The 21,693-nt window shown below is 41.6% G+C and overlaps 1 protein-coding gene and 1 non-coding gene across 2 annotated transcripts in view; both read right to left on the bottom strand.

Annotated features, from left to right (window-relative positions):
• Nucleotides 1-21,693, bottom strand: part of LOC124795230 (phospholipase DDHD2) — a 204,165-nt gene that overhangs the window by 110,678 nt on the left and 71,794 nt on the right. The window lies entirely within an intron of this gene.
• Nucleotides 14,006-14,111, bottom strand: LOC124796968. The gene has a single exon (XR_007016859.1). It is a non-coding gene; the product is annotated as a U6 spliceosomal RNA (small nuclear RNA).

Raw genomic sequence — 21,693 nt, 5'->3', positions numbered from 1 at the left:
AGTTTGATAGCGGAATACATGAAAGGCGCTAATACATCGATTTAAACTTGGTATTGTAAGTCCGCGTGGCTCAATCTTATGGAGACTGTTCCAATACACTAAGGTGTTGAACCTTTATGTATATCTATTTAACTTACGAACTTATATTTGCCTACTCCACAAAATTAGTCCAGAAGTTTGTGACAGAATTAAACGATATGACACATTTTACACCAAGCAAAATCGTAAAGAACAGCGAGAGATAGGGATGTTGATAGGGGACGAGAGAGGGGTGTTGAGGGTTGTGAGTGCAGGGGAGAGGGGGGGGGGGGGGGGAGAAAAAGGCTTCAAGTCGCATCTTATATTTTTGTGTCCAATTCAAGGGCATATTTTTGAAATTACTTAAAAGTCTTAAACTTTATTTTGAATCATATAATTCACGGCGAAAAGGTCCAGAATTAATTTTAACGTTTCATAACTGGAGCAATTGTCCCAGGCACAGACATTGCAAACTCAACCATTTTAGAAATATTGCAACATGAAATACCAGCCTTCCGCAGCACCTCAAACAGCTGCTGAAACTCTTGTCTTCAATAGTGTGTGATATTTTTTCAGAATCTGAATCACAAACACTGGATTAATACAGCTCCTATGTTCAACTGTTTTCACGTGGTCTGTAATGTCGTCCTTTGCTTTATGTACAACAGAGTTCTACAATTCGTAGTGTGCAATTAACACTTTCGCTGTTACTGTCATTAGGCAATTTAAAAAAATTGGTATTCCTTTTGCAGGGTAATACAGACTTGCTTTTGGTAAACGTTGAGCAATGAGACAAAATACGAAAAGAGGTAAAATGATCCAAAAGTGTCGACGAGTTACTTAGCACACGAAAACAACATAACCGCACTGTCCCTGTTGTGTTGTCAAAAGGCTAACAGAGAGTGAAAAACTGTGACGGAACCAGCAGCCACGCCTCCCCACCGTCGTCAGCGCTTGATCTACGATCGGCTAAGGTCCCTAACATACGTCTAAAATTTTAAAAAATCTTGCCCAGTCTTAAAATTCTCAAACCTCTAGCATATTTTGCAAACCCAGGAGATTACACAGGACAGCACTAAAAAACCAGAACTGTCCGGGATAATCCCTGACATATAGTAGCCAAAGTACTCGTATATCCCAATCAACAAAGCCAGGTGCTCAAAATGAGTGAGTCACATCGTACAGTTACGTACTATTATCGGGATGAGGCTCAGCTCGCGAGAATGTTTCCTGCCGAAAAGAGGCCACGTAAAGGAGGTGATGACGTGTCTGGACGCACACCCTCTAAACTAAACACGGGAACCTCTTCCCCGGAATGACCTGATTACCAAGACGTTCACCGCCCTTTTCGGTACCGATAAGAAAGGCTGCATGTGTCTCATTAAATGGCAGTCGCTCGATCGTCTGTGGAGGAAGAGAGAAGAGATCTGTAGTTCCGTTTGCGAGACTCCAAGCAACGCGAGAAATGACGGTATGCTGTATGAACACCCTAACGTTCATTCTCGGCGCTCTTGTATGGGCATCTTGTGGGGCAATTGCCATACCTACCGACGATGCAGCATGGAGAAGAATCAATTTACCTTCCGTAATGTCTGAGGAACTGCAAGGCATCGACGAACATCTGACTGGGCGCCTGACGGCAGAGATGATCCCAGGTAGGGTTACAAATACTTTCTGTTCGTGTATTTTAATTTTCTCGTAAGTTTCTTTTGAGGTTAGGTATTAGCGAATAAGTTGCATACCGGACATTTGTGTTACATCTTTCACTTCGGTCAATAACGCGGCACCGTCGCCCACGACAAAAATTTTTGACCTCTGTCGTTCCGGCAGATTTATGAGTTTGGCAGGAGCATTGTTTCACATGGCACAACCATTTTGGCTACCGGATGTAGCGATGGATTCCCTCTGCTGAGACACAGGATGCAATGTGTTCTCTTCGTTGGTCACGCTTTAACACGTGGGTCACGAACCAACGAATCCGTCGTCAATGAACTGAGAGTGCAAGTGTTTTCGTATAAAAAATGAGAGCAGAATTGAAAGTGTAAAGTGCTAATTATGCTGGTGTAGGAAAGACCAGTCGTGAGAGATGGTGCACCTGAATATTAAGGAGCGTCAGATCAAATTCTTTGATAGTTCACTTAAATTACACATAGTGCATTAATACACCGGGCGATCTTATTTGGCTAAGTGAATTTATACTGCCAGTTTTCACAGAATCTTCACTTCGTATTGCTTCTGAATGAGTCGGGTATGTCTTAGTTCTGACTGTTAGGCCACATTTATAATCGTAATGGCACGCACTAGACTCAAGTCATTAACGCAGCATTCGTAAAGTTGTCCTGTCACCCAAAAGTCTGACGAAAACCCACCATTTATCGTCCATTATTCCACGTGCACATTGTACTAATACCCTTGCTCTAAACACGTAACATAGCGAGCGATTACTCCAGGCCGTTTCTCTTACGAAAATTTCTCTCTGGGAAAAGATATTCACAGTGTGTTCTCTCTCTGGTTCACACTTTAGCACATCCGTCCGTTCACAAACTAACGTGCCTCGTTGTCAATCAAATGCGTCTGGGCAACAGAGAGCGAGCTGCGTATTTACGAATAAAAATGGCAGTAGAACTAAAAGTCACTTTTATGGAAGTATGAACAATCACGTAGGATAATACAACTGAATATTCAAGAGTATCAGATCGCCAGTTTCACTGCTTGTGTACTTTAACTACACGCAGCGCATTTTCACTCGGCAGAAGAAAATAATGTTATGTCTTTTTGTCGTGAACATAGAGCCTTCGAATAAATTCGCGCCTATTTTGTCTTTTTGAATTAAATCAATTGCTACCCTCTTCGAATCCATCAACGTTAAGAGTTCAAAAAGGTTCCTCGTGCATGTATTTTCAATATTTCTGCTTGATAGTTATCGTAAGTGTATCAAAGTGTTCTGCTGTTGTCTAAGGCCTTATTTCACGCACTTAACTACACTACTGTTTCAAGATAGCGCAGAATTTAATATATTACAGCCTATTTAGTGTTACTAGATATAAGCTTGGCTGAACGGGCATTTGAATCGCCGTTTTCAAATACGAGTCCACTTCCTAACCACTGAGGCGCCACCGTCGGTGTCAAAATGCGAATCCACTACCTAACCACAACGACAACGCGCTCAGTGAAAGTGGCCACAAAGATACTATTTTAAAGTTATTCTGATAATCCATGGATCGCTTTAATGGTTCTTGTTTAAAGGCATACCATCAGCGTTTTATAGCATATTAAGTTGTAATACCGACGGAAAAGGTTGAAAATAAGTAATAATCTTGGAATGCTTCCATCAGCGAAAAATTAACACAACAAGCAAAGGCTGATAAGGCACTAGACAGAAAATATTGCACAACATGCAACAGCCAGCAAGTGGATACAAAAAAAGGAATTACGTTCTTTAGATCTTACACCCCAGGTGGTGTCGTAATTAAAACGGCGTTTATGTTCATAATAACAAAAAATTACCAATAATTGTTTTCTAAGTAGTAGTAGTAGTAGTAACGAATTTATGTACTTCTCGTTAATTAACAACAACCTGGCTCACACAGTGTTCTGCTGGAGTTTCTGGGATCCCCACCTGGTCGGGTTAGACGAATGCATCGAAAAAATTCAGGGGCATGCTGCTGGGTTTGTCACTGGTAGGTTCAATCAACGCGCGAGTATTACAGAAACTAAAATGCGAACCCCTGGAGGGAAGACAAATCTTTTTTCGCGAAACACTATGAAATACAGACTGCAAAACGATCCTGCAGCCATCTACACATACGTCGCTTAACGATCGCGAAGGCTAGACAAGAAAACCAGGGCTCCTACGGAAGTATATCGACAGTAGTTCTTTCCTCGCTCCTTTGTGAGTGGAAAGGAGAGTGACTGGCAATGATACAATGTATCCTCTACCATGCACCGTATGGTGGCTTGTATGTATGTATATGTGAGTGCTCATTCTGAATGAACGGTATTCAAATCCCCATACGCCCATACAGAGTTAGGTTATTCATGGTTCACTTAAATCAGTGAAAGCGAATGCCTGGATGGTTTCCGTGAAAAGTTGTGAGATTTCACGCTGTGTTCTTGTCAAATCCGAGTTGTTGCACGTCTCTAATGACCATAAACCAACTTTTCCTCCTTTATTTTCAGTTAATACGCCAAATCCAGTAGGGTCCAATTAATGATCGATTTTACATCTTCATTAACGTCGGCAACAAATTTGCATGAAGTCGTGCCGTGCTAACCTCCTACTGAACTTGAAAAGTATTATACGGCGCTGTTGATGCAGGTTCATTTGAAAATCGTGCAGAAGATGCGACGTGATAAATTACGATACCTTTAGCACCTCCACCTCTAGACCCCCTACCTCCCTCTTTCTCCGTGTGGGTTAAATTTAGTCTCCAAGGCGAAGCCAATCTGTCAGATGATTTGCTAAATTCGAACCTGTTCCGACGCGAAGAGATTCTTCGCTGACGCAAGTCGAGTTCCGCCATGACGGTGCAGGTGTTCCTGCTAGCGAAGGACACACTTCTCATCAAGGATCTCTCAAAACTTGACACAGTTTTCTCATGTAATCCGAAGTGATTACAGATAACGAAGATGCGAAATTGTCTACAGTTTTTTAATCGCTGACGAATCACAAAATTAATATATTTAATAAAATATTCAACTCCCATTATGGAATAATACGGAGAAATTCATGATCACCAATTAACGATTCTTTAGGCTCGTTTTCGGCTTGTCCCTTCGTTAATTCTGAGTCGTAGAAAAACAAGCGCTTTTTCCTCTGAGCACCTGAGAATCACACGTTTATATCATCTATGGAAGCGATGCAAGCTATTTTTTAAGAACCCAATGCTTTAACCAGAGCACAATTTTAGGCGGTAAGGAGGAATGAGTTAGGAAGTTTCGGCGGTGGTACGGCAAAAATTCACTTCAAGAATGCGCTTATACAATTCGACCTAGATGAGAGCGGGAATATTTAGTATTTCTGAACATTTAGCCTTTTAGACTTTCCTTTTTTATATTTATAGTTCCTCCACCTACTGTCAAGCTGTAGCGATTTTCTCGAACCTTCCACACGCATACAATAGTGCAACGTACAACTGTCCAAATTTCGCCTTTGGGCTTGTGTTTGAGGAGATACTAACCAGACCTATTTTATAATTGTGGTGCTCCCACTCTAACTTTCCTACAAGTTGAACAGCTCATTTAGTCACCCCCGCCCCTCCCCCCATAATATCTCAGAATTAAGCACGCTGCACGCGTCTAGGCATGTTTTACGAAATCCGAAATAGCTGTTTATTACTTTTCAATAAACTTCAGCATGGGCTGTGTATTACCCTTACCGTCTTGGCAGATTTTGAACTGTGTTGAAACATTTGTGGGTGTTTCTTCTTTAATGTTTTATCTTAATTTTTTCTCTCCCTCACACACACACACACACACACACACACACACACACACACAGTCGCTTACACATGGACGTGACGTAACATGAGCGGCAATAACAAATGGTTCAAATGGCTCTGAGCACTATGGGACTGAACTGCTGGGGTCATCAGTCCCCTAGAACTTAGAACTACTTAAACCTAACTAACCTAAGGACATCACACACATCCATGCCCGAGGCAGGATTCGAGCCTGCGACCGTAGCAGTCGCGCGGTTCCAGACTGTAGCGCCTAGAACCGCTCGGCCACTCTGGCCGGCAGCGGCAATTACAAATTTCTTTATGGGTAATATACAAAAATCCCGGAGACCAAATGAACATTCATGTGAAACGCTGGAGCCGATGTCTGTGTCGTGTAAAACTTGGGCACTGAAGGAGACGGAAATGAAACAACCATAAGCCTTTGAGCTATGATGTTGCAAGGCCGTTGATGAGATGGATTGATCTAGTAAGAAAAGCAGGCCAGCGACGAGCCAACGAGAAAAATTGCTAACAAGTAATATAAAGAATTGAAGAGAGGGACTGGATAGGCACATATTAGGGCAAGAGACGATTCTAAAAAGTGGATCTGAAGAAAGAATCACAGGGATAAGCCAAGCCTAGACTAAATGTGAGTGCATATGGTAGATCTTGGAGGTAGTGGGATACTATAGTTATGCTGGAATGAAATGAGATTGGAGAAGAGCATCAAATTAGTTTTAGTGTTGATGACGAAAACAACAATTGGGGGCCAAATGTAACTGGCAGACACTTTTAGACACTTTGAAAGTCTACTCACAAAGTTTCAATAACCAGCTAACCAGCTATAAGTAAGGAATCTACGTACCGCTGCCATACTGATAGCAAAGACAAAGTTCCACCGCGCACAGAGGCGTTTAAGCAATCATTTGTTCCGCTCACCATACGTCAATGGAACGGGAGAAATTAATATTTGGTATAATGGGAAATACCCTCTGCCACGCGCTTCATAATGGTTTGCCGAGTACGAAAGTAGACGTAAATTCTTGCACATGAAACAGAACGTCAGCGTTTCCATTTAACTTCTGTCCGCTATGGCTTCCAACTGGTTGCTTCAACCATGTGCGCAGTGCAAGTCACGCCGCAACGAAGTTCAGCGGGCCAAAAAAGCTCTAGCGGCCTTGGCAGCTAGCTGGTGACTCAGCGTGTAATTAACTAGTCGGCGAGACGAGCTGACAATGAACAGCAGAAGCAAACCAGAAAGTTTGCAACCTAGTATGAGAATCCTTCCCGACACAATCAGCCGCAGTATTTTGAGACCGCAGTGCTCTGAGACAAACTGGCAGCAACAGTTCTCTTTCTAGTGAATTACGCAATACCGATCGACCGCCAGACGTCACTAACAAATGAGTGTGCGCTGCGTTTACGTCGGAGGAAAGAAAACGGACGACGCCCTATCATAATGTTTGATCAGCCACGGGCGTACGAAAACTTTGGATGTTTCTGAAACCTCATAATCTTAGCCAAACATGAAATATCTATGGCGAAAGGGCGTTGCGTGTTTAGCCTCCGGCTCCACCGATACACGTCTGATTTCACTCGTTCAGTGTTTCCGCTGGTGTGCCGTTATTTCAGTGTCCTTCGTGGAACCCAAACCAACTGTGCTTCAGTCCTCCTGAAGCGCTGATACGTATTAATTACGGACAAGCAAAACAGGAATTTATTAACGTTCGCACTCCACGCCAAATAAAATTTTCGTTTCCTTTCGGACAACTAGAGCGCCAGTCTCGCCGCTTTTCAAATACGTGGATCAGATAAGTGTGCCGTCATGTCTTTTCAATCAATGTCTTATTTGTTTCTACCCTGACACCCAGTTTTAATGCACAAGGAAGAAACTTAACAATTTAACGTTCCGTCGACGTTTAAGTCATCTGAGATGCGACTCATGCTCAACAGCACAAGAACTGAGGCAAGAGTCTTCGCTCCATGGATAACATCGCGGCACTAACCTGTAGCAGAGAGAGAGAGAGAGAGAGAGAGAGAGAGAGAGTGGGCGTGGGGAGGGGGGGGGGCGTGGGAGGGGAGGGGATCTTCAAGTGCGATTCCTCGTACTGAGAATCAGCACATGCTAATTGCAAATCTGAGTTTCTCCACGCTCTGACGCCCTTATGAGTTCAGACTGAGGCACAACATTACTTCTCAGCACTGATGCCATTCAGCGCTGTTCCAATGCACCCCATTATCATTCATATAATAATTTTCAGATAACGTGCTATTAATAGCGTTCAGTGTGACTGCAATAGGCCGCAGGTCGTTCCTATTTTTAAGAAAGGTCTGTATGATAGCGCCGTTACTACTACTATCGTAAGCTCGCAAATGGTACGAGGGCAGCATTTTCATACGATGGTTATGTATGAAGCAACGGTGTAATCAAATTGCGAATTTCGTTTTTTTCACTGTTCGTGGCGATTGTGTTACCTCTATTGCCTAACTGATTTGCCGCTGTAGTCCATGTGTAAGCTGCAGTGCAGCTAAACTCGAAAAGTGAGATCCAAACGGTCTTTTCGATCCCCAATTTCAGACACAAAACGAAAAATAACGGCAACGCTCTTCTAATATGGTAAAAACGTTGACCGAGGAAAAAGTGGCGAATAGTGTCGATAGCTTGAAGAGGTAAGCCGTGATGGTTTGTAAGGGGAAAAGAGGAGGGAAGATATCCTTATTCAGAGCTGAAAATATTGAAGAATAAATCAATTGAATTAGCAACGAACTTACTTGAAAATGCTCAGAAATATCAACGATTGTTCTCCATGAAACTATTAGACAATTTAGGTTATCGTAAGCGCTACGGGTGCACAGATCATAAATATTAAATGAAATACTTACAAGCAAGCAATTCTCACGAATTAGTAAAGGGAGGAATTTTTTGGTTGCAAAGTGAAGGGCGATGAGACACACTAGTCCACCAAATGCCTGTGAATGCGCGATAATCGATGGAAAGTCCGAACCCGCCCCCGCCCTCTCTCTCCCTCCCTCCCTCCTCCCCCCCCCTACACACACACACACACACACACACACACACACACACACACACACACACACCTACCTTTTTCCTCTTTTTCTTCTTCTTGAAGTACATCACGGACTTTGCCGACGTGAGGAGGCATGCGTGCTTCAGAGATACAAATAGCCGTACTGTAGGTGCAACCATAAAGGAGTGGTATCTGTGGAAAGGCCAAGCTAACTTTTTGTTGCTAAAAGTAGTCATACGGCAGTAGTTGCAGCGGCATCAGTCTGATCGGATCCTGTAAAATTATCCAAGATGACCTTGCAGTGCTGGCACTGCGAACGACTGAAAGAAAATGGTAACTTCTCTCTCTCTCTCTCTCTCTCTCTCTCTCTCTCTCTCTCTCTCTCCCCTCCTCCCTCCCCCCTTTTTTCGACGGCAAGCAGCTGTTCTGGCAACCTCTTGGGTAAAATATTCCAGAGGTAAGACAGTCCCCCTTTTGGAACACCGGTCGGTGACTACTCAGAAGCATCTCGTCAAGAAAAGCAAACAGGCATTCTGCGTGCCAAGTGTGGAATGTGTGATCTCTTAATCGGATAGCTAAGTTCCAGAATTTAAAAAGGGAAACGGATACTTTTCAGTTAGAGACACAATGGGAATTAGTGAAGTGCGACGGCAGGAAGGAACCGATTGCTGATCAGCTTAATACAGAGTTATCAACACACAATAAAATACGGTAAATGCAATACTACTATTGCACACAGGTAAGTTACTATGAACATTATACTGAAGGAGTTATCGTAGCCAAGATATATACGAAGGTAACGCCTACCACAGCAGTGTAAGTTGGTACACCAATTCGCTCTGCAGATGAAGAGATTGGAAGAACGATGACACAAAGGAAATTATTCAGATAGTTAAGGGAAACGAAAACTTAATTGTGACTGGTAACTAGCATTGGGTAATAGAAAAAGGACGAGGAGGATAAACAGTACAATATGGATTAGGGGAAATGAATGAAAGGGGAACCCGCCTGGTAGAACTTTGCACGGAGCATAACTCAATCATTGCTCCACTTGGTTTAAGAACCAAAGTAAGAATGATGTACATGTGGAAGAGCCGTTGAGACACTGGAAGGTGGGTATATAATGGCAAGAAGGGATTTCGGAACCGCATTTTAAACAGTTCGAGTTGCAGAGGGGGCATTAAGCAGCGTCGGACTGAAACGGGGGGAATATGATAGACGGCGAATGGATAGCTTTGAGAGATGAAATAGGAAAGGCAACAGAGGATCAAATAGGTAAAAAGGCAATCTTTGGATAATACAGGAGATAATTAAACTGACGAAAGGGAGAAAAGAAGGAAATGCAACAAATGAAGCAGGCGTAAGGGAATACAGAAGTCAATTCTAAAGAAGGCAGGTGCAGAAAAGTGTTAATACTACAAAACCATCAGTCATGGTTGCAAAATATTGACACGAGTTATTTACAGAAGAATGGAAAAACAAGTAGAAGCTGTCCCCGAGAACCAGGCTGCAGTTTCGAGTGTGGTAGGACATGAAAGGGAAGCAGCAGTCAAGAAACGAGCGAGACCGAAGTGTAGCATAACCCCCCCGTGATGTTATTCAATGTGTACAATGAGCAAGTAGTGTGAGGAGCCAAGAAGTAATTTTGAAGGGGAATTAAAATTCATGGAAAAGAAATAAAAACTTCGAAGTTTGCCTATGACATTGTAATTCTGTCAGACGGCAAAGGATACAGAAAAACAGCTGAACGGAATGGATAGTCTTGAAATGAGCTTGTAAGATGAACATCGACGAACAGTATAACAGGCTAATGGAGTGTAATCGAATTAAAATAGGTAAGACAAGCGTTTCTGAAAACACAACAAGACAAGCGTTTCTGAAAACGGGTAATTTATTTACAACTAACATCAACTTAAGAGCTATATTCTTTTCTAAACGTATTTTGGATAGTAGCCTTGTACGGAAGTGAAACGTGGACGTAAGCAGCACAGACATGAACAGAATAAAAGTTTTTGAAATATGGTGCTACCCAAGAATGCTGAAGATTAGATAGGTAGGCCAAATAACAAATGAGGTAGTACTGAATCGAACTGGTAAAAACAGAAATTTATGGCAGAACTTGACTAAACGAAGGGATTGATTGAAGGGACATATGACGAAACATCAAGAAATTGTCAATTTGATAATGAAAGGAAGTGTGGAGAATAAAAATTGTACAGGGAGGTCTAAGTCTGTCTACAGTAAGTAGCTTCAAATGGATGTACGTTGAGGTAGTTATGCAGAGATGAACTAGCCTGCACAGGATATGCTAACATGGGCAGCTTCAACAAACCAGGCTTTGGACTCAAGAATACAACAACAAGCCATCACTGGCGATGTCCATCGTAAGACGTTGCAGAAAATGCGTCATACTGTTTACAACAAATGCTGCTACATCGAACTATTTCAATACACTGTGTGGAAAGTTTTGATGATTCCGTTCTACCGTCTAGGTCTCATAAGGATGTTAGTGTAATATATTACAATCTTGGTCAAGTATCTTGGCATAAAAACTTCTGCAGATGAGGTTGAAGAGTGTGTTATACTGCGATTAAAGATTAGGCAAATAACGCATGTCAACTCATTCGCATAGAATATTTAAGTGTAACGTCAGCAGAGGCTGAATGAGCACGTAAGTCAACTCGCCAAAAAAACAAATGGCCAATGGAGCGTAGCTACATGAAATACTAGCAAATTTAATCAATTTTGGAGTATTCTTTCCATTTCTTGCATCCTTACAAACGAATGTTCGGAGACGAGCTGCGCGCATTGTTTAGTCAGAGCGACACTGCCATTGATCAGAATCTACTTTTGTATTTGCTGCAGTGGGAGTCAGAACGAAGATGTGTATCGTGAAAGACAATATAAATAAGAATTCGGGTCCGTCCAGAAGTAGTGCTCCTCTCGCATTTTTGTGTGAGTTACGTAAAGTCACAGAAGACCGTCAAGACAATTTTTGAAACTTCGCCTAGTTTTCAAATTACCTGGCAGTAAACTGATTCGTTTGACGTGTTTCTCGGACAGTATTTGACGAACGTATCGACTAGCAGCTGATTTGCCGAACAACTTGGACGGTTTAAGCATGCGTTTGCCAAACAGTTAGTAGTTGCTTGCTGGACTATCATCTATAACTGAAATATCTGCAACTGGAGCGGATTTCGAAGATTTAAAGTTTATATCCTGCACTGCACCTCGTACATTGCCCTCAAGTGTCAAAATACTTAGCGACACGATACCCACTGCGTAATATCTTCTTCAGTAGAGCGGTTGAGTTTGAGAAACTTCGTTAGTTGTTTGAGAAACCCGTGGATAGCAAACAACGAATCTGATAAACTAGTCTGATCGTTTACAGGGGCCTTAGGAGGGAGGATAATGGAAAATCAGTCCGCGATGTGTCTTTTGCAACACAACGTTCAGTATGCCTCTTTTATACTGGTGAGTGGTGGGGTGGGGGAGGCAGCGTGCATCCAGATGGACAGAACAGAAGCAATTCCAATCACACTGAACCTTATACGCCCTTTCACACGGGAGACGTGTATAGCTCTGCCTTCGGCTCATTGTAGTCGTCGTATAGGGTAGTCTACTACATAGTGAATCGCCGCTGCAGTGTGTCGCTTGCCGTTCGTTGAGTGCCCCACTGATAATCTGTTTTAATTTGCGGTTTCAGCACACACTGCCAATAAAACAACTTCTTTTTGATCACTACTGATAAGTAATATATCGTATGATAAAGGTATTTTGCACTTGTCTGACACAGTGAAATCGGCGACTGTATTCGATGTAGTGAGTCTCATTGCGAAAGTGTAGAGGATGACAGTAATGGGGAGGGGAGGCTGTTCCAGACCAGCCGACTCAATCGAAGCTTGGCATAAAAGAAGTAGAATATATTAAAAAAAAAGGGGTTTACCGCTTTGTCTCCACAGTAGAACAAAATCACAGAAGAACAAAGTCATCCGATTCCTCCCCTTTCGCTCTCAGACACGGGAAACAGCACTTCAATTTTCCTCTCAAGCCACTCCAAAAATCCTACAACGCATCAGTTCATTGCTGTTGAAAAAAATTATTTTCCCATGTTGCTGATACAATACTTCGATGGCCAGAAAAGTTTTGTGAACTCAATCAATCGACATACTTGTATTCACAGAAAACTGACCATGACCGCCGTTGCAGCGATGAAGCGCTGCGCTAGATTTGTCAAACTAAGACCGAGTAGCAGCTCTGCCTCAGAGATGTAGCGTTTTCCAGGTTCTGCTGTAGATACTCCACTTTGTATTATTTGAGTATAAATGATCCTTCAATTTGTCCCACAGATAAAAATGCAAGGAGGAGGGATCAGAGCGGCCACGAGATTGCATTACCTCTGCTGACAGTCCTCCCCTCACCGAAAACCTCTGCACTCGGGACAAAGTTTCCAGAGAGGCGTGTGCTGTTGTCCGTCTTGCTGAAAACATCAGTACTGTAATTCATCTTCTGAGTTGATCCACAACAGTTGATGAACAAATGGGTTAACCTCCACACTTTGGTGAAATAAACCTGTTACAATGAGGACATCAGAAATTTTCGCACCAAACACCAATCTTGAAATTATACAAAGGCTCTTCAAAGTACTGGCGGGGATTTTCTGACGCATGATTGTGTGTTCATACACGCTGACAAGCTAATCCAGGCCTCATCAGAAGAAATGAAAACCTGAGGATCCGAAAGCCCTGACTTCACTCAGAAACCACCGGGAGAACACTACACGTGAAAGTTCATCTGGATGCTTTAATATACGCACAACAAATTTATAACGATGCAGAGGCAGGTCCTCTTTAATGAAGTTTCCACACGACGATTTCGCAATTCCCACTGCTATATACAAACGGCACTGAGACTTCGTCGGACTTTGTTCCAGGCTTCCATTCATTCGAGCTATGTTTTCTGATGCTCGGCCTCTTTTCTCATAGTTACAGTTTTTTTTGTTTGTTTTTTTTCCTCGCTACGAAGCCCGTTTCGCACCACTTTACCTATAAGTTTTGCACTGCCGGAAGTTTTGCCAAAACACATTCAGTTTTAAAAAATTGCGGAAACAGTTACGCACATGTTTTCCACGGATTGTGCTTCACGTAACATTCAAGAACGGACTTGCGATTTTTAGAGTGAAATAATTTTGTGTTGCATTCAATTGGTAATTAATGACACCTGTGGAGCTTGAGTACCGCTTCAGCTTTACAGTTGCTGATACGTCAGACACTGTTTAATCTGAATTTAGCGATACAACAAGAAACGTTTGCTGTTGTACTTCACATGTTCCAATACCAGATTTCTGCTCCGTGACATAATGCCATAATGAATCTAGAGTTGTGTAGTGACTGACCCACCTTTGGTGACTGGACTTAAATTGTTTTCTTTGCAGTAGTGTTCGTCAGAGGCGTTCAGTTATAAATCTTGGTAATTTAGTCGCGTGCCAAATTTCAAAAACGTCTGCCATTAAAGGAGTACAAATGTGGAATCCTCACGATTTTGCGTGTCATCTCTGAGCATAGGACCATGCTAATGTTCTCTGTATCGTTCCAGTTTCATTATATTTACAGCCGAAGCGAATATCACAACTAGACAAAGTTTCAAATGGTCGATCAGTTACTTCACAAATCCAAACAGGCTCTCATACTGAACTTGTGCATTGTGGACAATGGCGCAGTCACAGGCGGAGGTATTCTTTGCATTCTAGAACTTGCTTTCTTTAGCAGCAAACGAAATACAATTCATAAAATTCTGGTCGGGCGACTCCAACCCAGGTAAGACCAGTTGTGGAATTATTTCAATGATTAGGTCTATTAGCGTGTATGCATGTAAGTAGCCAATGTCTTCTATACTATCTACGATTATACTGTTATTCGGATAGTAATAAAAGCGGTCTTCGCTGTATCACTGTATGTGCCAACGGACAGTGGCATTTCATCGCAGATAATTAGACTAAAAATCACAGTGAATGTTCAAATAAAGTCATGAGCACACTCGCGTTATAGAGCTGAAGCAGAAGACTTGAGTTGGAGCTATCGGTGACCCTTTACTTAATATTTGCCCGACCCTACCGGGCGTCTCTATCAACACGCGTGTGCCCCTTCACAGTTGTGCAAAAGTATCGGTGCGAAGTTCAAGTTCACTCTGCTGAAACAGTACCGATTTAATACTGATGTTCTTATAGAACGGATGCTCTTGTATAAACACAGCTTCATAGTTTCTGAATACATTCTGTAAGGACAAGAGCAACGTTCATTAATTAATACAGTTAACATTGCTGATAACGTGCTGTATGAGAAAAGCACAAAAGACTATCAATGCGATAAAAAAAAATAGAAAAACTTGTCCATTGTTCCTCTTTCAGTGTCACTTTAGCCCCAAGTAGCTTAGCCAAAAGTTTCCTCGGACGTTCGTCATTTTCTATCCGCAAACCTCTGGCGGATAAAGTTTCACAGCTTGCGTGATCCAAACTGATTAACGAAAGTTTGCGGAAGGGTGACACGTCACACGAACAAACCCTTACTGGCCCAGTGGTCGTTAATCCCATCATCGTGGCTTGCTCTTTGTGATACAATTTCGTTGTAAAATGCTTTCTTTACCGATACGACACATATTTCTGCGACAGAAGCAGCAAACGAGGGCTATAGTCACTTGTTCTGGCGTTGCTTCGGGTAGCTTTTATGTAACACGAGTTCACAGCGGGGTTTACCTGGTCATATAAATTAACAGCATTCTTCATTTTTTTCCGAATAACTCATGAAGCTACTGTTAACGAGTTACGCCTGCAGCGTAACTGATAATCTTGAATTTCCAGCGCACAGCTCCTTGACAGAACTACTTGCTTAGAGACAGATGCCGGTATTACAATACGTAACTATATCTTTAGGCTTTCAGGCCCATTAACTGAACGTGAGTTATTTCGCTAATATCGATTCCTTCCTCAATGCTTAGATGCATTGATGTCAACAGCGCATCATCAAACTTCGGCTACAAATGGTTACAATATTAACAGTATCTTACTGCTCATTCATATGAAGAATAAAATGCTTATTACAATAACTGTAAGGACAACATGCATAATCTGCGCTTTCGACTAATCAGAGAACAATCTATTTCGCTCTGCTATTTGAAAATTATCAACCGCAATTTAATAAACTGTTTCAGTATGGCATGTGTGTCTAACAATAGACTCACGCTCGAACGATTTTCGAAATTTATGAAGTCTTTCGAAATTTAAAGTATGAACATTTATTAAAATAGAACTATTTGGAATTATTAACAGCTAAGGCCATTAACAAATTTTATGCGAGAATCAGACGCATATACAGCTGACAAAAAACCACATTTGCACGCAAAATACGGAAAGCAATTGTGAAATTCAAACAGCTTTTGGCGTGTTGTACAGCAGCTGGTAACTCATCGTTCCGTTGGCAGTTTCATCCAAAAACATGAAAATACAAAATATATCGAGCCACATTAAAATTCCAACTTTGGTACTCTCAGTATGTCAATGTGCAACAGTAATCAGCAACATTTCAGACTTTCTGATACGAAATAATCTAAGAATTTTTTCGTGAAACGCAGGTGTCACCTGCATTTGCGCCAGCGATTAAATGCAAATTCTCGCAGGAACATGTCAACAGCATGCCACCGCTGAACATCGCATTATTACAGTCAGAAGAAAGCTTCTAGGGGAAAAAATGTTCCGCTCCGTCAAGTAAATCCTTTTGATGTAACATTTCACATTACGTAACTAGACGAGACGGGTTAGTCGAACTGTATATAGTCCCTCTGATATACGGAAAATTCACTGCTTCCGCAGGTCTGCTGTTACGCAGACGATAAAAAAGGGCTCTTGTCCACATGGAAGATATGTATCGCGTTAGCTTCTTCAGCGGCTGAGCCAATAAAGCATCGTGGCGCAACATGCAGTGCAGTCATCCGCGTCTTAGTTCACAACCGAAATTAGAGCGTTACTGCTGGAAAAGAAGCCTCTAATCTCTCTGCACACTCGAAAACACACAGTTCTTGAATATTTGACAGTTTCACTAACAGCGTAAAACTGGAGTACATGCAACCCTACGGCTGACACTAAAATAGAACACGTAGATACAACAACCCTGACCCCTTCCACAAGCACTATTTCGTCAGACGGAGCACGGGGTACACATATACAAACAAAACTAGTGGCAACATGACAATAACAATCCAATGGTGGGGTAGGAAAAGTAGTGTTAGTTCAACGACTACTGGCACTATTTAGGCAAGCTATGGAAAGACTCTTAACCAATGTGTCATCACTCGAAACTTACGGTTACTGACAAGGGAATCTACACTATAGAAGTCACACAGCAGAGGCAGAAAGCATCATTCCACGAATCTCGCCTCTGATCATCTGGGGAAACCCACACTATGTTCGCAAAAATCAAGCGCGGTCTGATATTCTTTTGTAAATAAATGGACGTAGTTTGGAAGCCAATACTTCGTTCTATGCGTAATTCATACAGCTCCCGCTTTTTGGGTCCCTAAATATTCGCCTGCAACAAGAGATCCAAATCTGTGTGTGACAACCAATGTGGAACAACTACACAACAGACTCTGTTAAGGCAAGCTACTTCCCGATACGGTCAATTTCAAACGCGCGGTTTTTCGTCGTCGTCCTCCATGCTCTCCGTATAGATAATAAATTTACTAAATGCGTTAAACAACGATTATGTTGTCTATCACGACATAAATGAATAAGACATCGAAATACTTACTTAGTTAATTGGAATAATGACGTAAATTCAGTGACGTAACCACCAAGTCGTGTTAACACACGCGCACTTAGAAACACACACGTCACGAAAAACGCTGAACTACACGGAGTCGTGAGTACCAAACATCGGGCTGGAGCCGCGTACACACGACGAGCATAGCGCGGCTCAATACCCACAGCTCGGCCTTCCAAGTCAAGCGCTGCCAACTGCTACGCGCTTCCCCCGACAACCCAGCCAAATGACCCGAGGCCCATCTTCAAGACGGGCGAGAAACAAAATCCTCCCGCTTCGTACACACCGCACAAGCAAAACTACTTCTACACATCCAGCACTGTTCGAAATGCATGTTTCACATGTGTACTACTATTTACAATCTGAAAACAGACGCAAGCGGAACTACAAACAGGCTTGCCACAATTATATTTCCCCCATCCTGCTGCTGTTGATGTGAATAAGTAAAACGTCCGGTGACAAGCAATGAGTATGTCGGAATTTAGTTTGTATCAGTAATGTTAAAATAACTACCATTAAAAAATTATGCATTTTCAAAGCAGACACCAATATCTTTCGAACCTTTATACTTTCAGTGTTGGCTACACTGTAACACGAAACATTTGTGACACTTCTCACGTTACAAATTCATGCCATCGAGCTTAGTGGCATGGCACTCCAGAACCGCCAAACAGATGTAATGCTGCTAGGTCTCTTCTTCAAACATCTTACTTTCGCACTTTGTATGCTTAATATTCCAAGACTAGTCCTGAGATATGCCCGAGAATATGTGGTAGTAGTCCATGTAAATAATATTTCTCTGACAAAACTTTTTCAGTTGTCAGTTGCAAATATATTTTTAATACGCCTTAACAGTTTTGACAAATTAATTTGTCGTATTCAGAAGTCAACAAAATTTTATAAATCTTTAGATCTTGACTATACATATATGTGAAGTATAAAAAGTATATTACAGAAACGTACTTAGTATTGGTTTAGCAGATGTCAATATCTTCTTCATAGAAGCATAATGCCATAATATGTCCAGAAATGTACATATTGTATGAAATTATTGTAAACACAGAATGACTATTTACAGTAACTGAATTACATCTATGTATATGTCAAGCTTTTGTGCTAGCAGGAGGGAGTATATAAAAAGCATATAAAAATATAACCAAGGTATATAAAGAAGTTATGCATAATACATTTGAAACAACATGGCACAGGGTATTACGTAAAAGGAATGGGGCCATGTCCTATCAAATGTATTATATATAACTTCTTTATATGCCTTGGTTTTTTATATGCATTTATATATTTCCTTGCTGCTAGCACAGCAGCTTAACGTATCCATAGATGTGATTCAATTACTGTAAACTGTCAATCTGTGTTTTACAATAATCACATACAATACGTACATTTCTGAACATGTCATGGGATTATGCTTCCATGAAGAAGATATTGACATCTGCTAAAGTAATACCAAGTGAATTTGTGAATTTATGTGATATACTTCTTACACACACACACACACACACACACACACACACACACACACACACACACACACACATTTAAATTTATAATATCCCTAATTCTGCACGCTTCTGAAGACGACTATTTGATTTGTCGAAAACGGTAAAGCGAATTAGAAATATATCTGCATCTGACGACTGAATTTTATTCTGAGAAATATATTAAACAATTCCTGAAAATTATAGCCATGAATAAAATAATACTGTATCTTCCACAACTAAGAAACGCGTGGGTTTGTTCGAAGTCAAATGTGGGCGCTCAGACAGGAGAATGTTACTCAAATGCGGCTGAAATCACATTTCGTAGTCTAGCGAGCGAGCCACGCTTTTTTCCTTATTTGTCCGTCAGTGGCTGCTATCTGCTTTAGCGAACAAACTGTAACTAATAGTCACACAGCACACTAATTTACGAGAAGTGAGCTTTCAGCTTAATAAAGCAATGATCATTACAGTTCAAGGCCAGATTAGTATGTAGTGTGCACGTCGGCCACCAAACTGTACCTCATTGTTTCCACGTGGGAAAGCATAACCATCAAGAACAGCAAGGCTATATCATCAGATTTGAATCCGAGCAAGTTGTGAAAATTCTCGACGTGTGTGAGCAGTATGACTGCGTCTGAATACACGGAATTATAATTCGAACAACAATAATTCTTACTTTTGAATGCATTACGGGAACAGCAGTGATCAATGTCTTATAAATAATTACTATTAAAAACAGTCTTGATCACGATTTATTTAACAAGGTGACCGGTTTCGACCACTACTGTGGTCATCTTCAGACCATTGAGTAGGAACCTCTTTCTGTTGGAGAATTCTCCAACAGAAAGAGGTTCCTACTCAATGGTCTGAAGATGACCACAGTAGTGGTCGAAACCGGTCACCTTGTTAAATAAATCGTGATCAAGACTCTTTTTAATAGTAATTATTAACAATAATTCTGACTGTGATATAACCAAACAAAGGACTATGTTGTTGGAAAACATCATCTTCCTCGGCTAGGGTCAATGCCTTGAAATAGATATTAGGAAATGTCAATAGACCGGATTTATCGGAAAAGAACGGTCAATAAGAAGCGTTGTGGGTGTTCTTCATAATTCTCATCCAAAGACGACCATGTTTAACATGACTGACGCTTTATGGAAAAATGTATTTTCTTCAAAGTTTTTTGCCCGATTGTACTACGTCTTTCACTGATATGCTCTCGTTAGTAAAATGATACCCTATAATATGAAGACAACTTAAAATTCCTCTATACTCAGTCCGAGGCGACCCATCTGCTTGTGATTGGCTTCTCGTCTGGAAACTACAGGACCGTACACTTTCACCACGGGCTTACAACCAGCCAAGATTATACAAAAAAAAAAAATGTTCAGCATGACTACACACTGTACCTAATTAAATGACCAGCCCTGTGGTAGCACCAACTTTTTCGTTAATGTCGATCTGCAGCACATTAGCGAATAAACACCGTGAAAATGTAGCTTAAGAATCAACAAGCGCTGAGGACTAACTAAACGACACTTTCATATTTCTGGTGCCCTTACCTGTTCGTGTTTTTTTCAAGGACGGAGTGTAGGTCGGCACAATTCAGAGCCACTGCTCGTGATAAATGACAGTAGTGCGATATACACTACAGAACGAACATACACAACCCTTCCACATGTTGCTGCTGAGAGACTGCAAGAAACGTAAATGAAACTGGCATTGAAACTAGTCTTGAAAACTGACCAATGTTGTGGTTTCGTTGTGCAGGATGCGAGTAAGAGTTGCGCACACGGAACGTCACTGGCGTAATTGCAACGGCATGCTATCCGTACTCGAGATGACGCACGCACACCGCCGAAAACAAAAATGCAGTCTAAGGTCACCCAAGAACGATAATAGTCTATCAAAATACTGGTGTTTATTCAGCTTCCGGTATATTAAAAAATAAAGCAGAAATTTACTTTGAACTTGTTTCACAACTCGTGACAACAGTAGTCGCGCTGACCAGCTTGCATCACAAAGAAGTACATCAGATCGGTTTTTTGTTAGAAGAAAAGAAGGGTTTTATCCATTTATCGGCGCAACGCCACCATTCTTTAGTCGCAGTTGTTAGATGCAATCCGACAGGCAAGCGAGAACGAAGGGGCTTTGAAGTATACCGTTTCTGCGTCTGTGTCCTGACTCAAATTCTACATATTTTCACAAGAAAAGAGAGACGGCCTTAATGGAGTCTGATTTCTCCCGCTCCCTCCCCTCCTAGACAAAAAGTTACCTGTCCTCTACTTTTGTTACATACGCGTCCACAACACAAATACGACGGTGCGACGCACAAAGATTCGTTTCGGTTCTTCGCGTATAACGTGTTAAGTGAGAAGATGACAATCTTACACGATCACATCAAAAAAATCTTTTTTCACAATCAACACAGCACTCCAGCGTTGGCCCCATAGTTCATTAGTAAATTGTGACTTCTCATTCGAGAATAGTCGAATCGAAACTGGGTCTCATGGACCTGAATAAAAAACCTGCACACCAGGGGAAAAAATTATGCGATAATACTCAAATAAAAAAAGAACAATGCCACTCGTATAACAACAAATATTAAACGTTCCTCAGTTTAGAAATAATTGCGGTTGTTTTATCAAATTAACTATTCCTTCATGCCTCAGGACCAAGTGATCCCTAGTTTTGTCACGTTTAGTCATAAAGATATTTTCTCTCCAATTCCATTCGATACCGAGCGAAGTGGCGCAGTGGTTAGCACATTGGACTCGCAATCGGGAGGTCGACGGTTCAAACCCGCATCTGGCCATCTTGATTTAGGTTTTCCGTGATTTCTCTAAATCGCTTCTGGCAAATGCCGGCATGGTTCCTCTGAAAGGGCACG

Source organism: Schistocerca piceifrons, chromosome 4, assembly GCF_021461385.2.
Source record: "Schistocerca piceifrons isolate TAMUIC-IGC-003096 chromosome 4, iqSchPice1.1, whole genome shotgun sequence".
Lineage (NCBI taxonomy): Eukaryota > Metazoa > Arthropoda > Insecta > Orthoptera > Acrididae > Schistocerca > Schistocerca piceifrons.
This window is presented reverse-complemented; position numbering and strand designations above follow the sequence as displayed.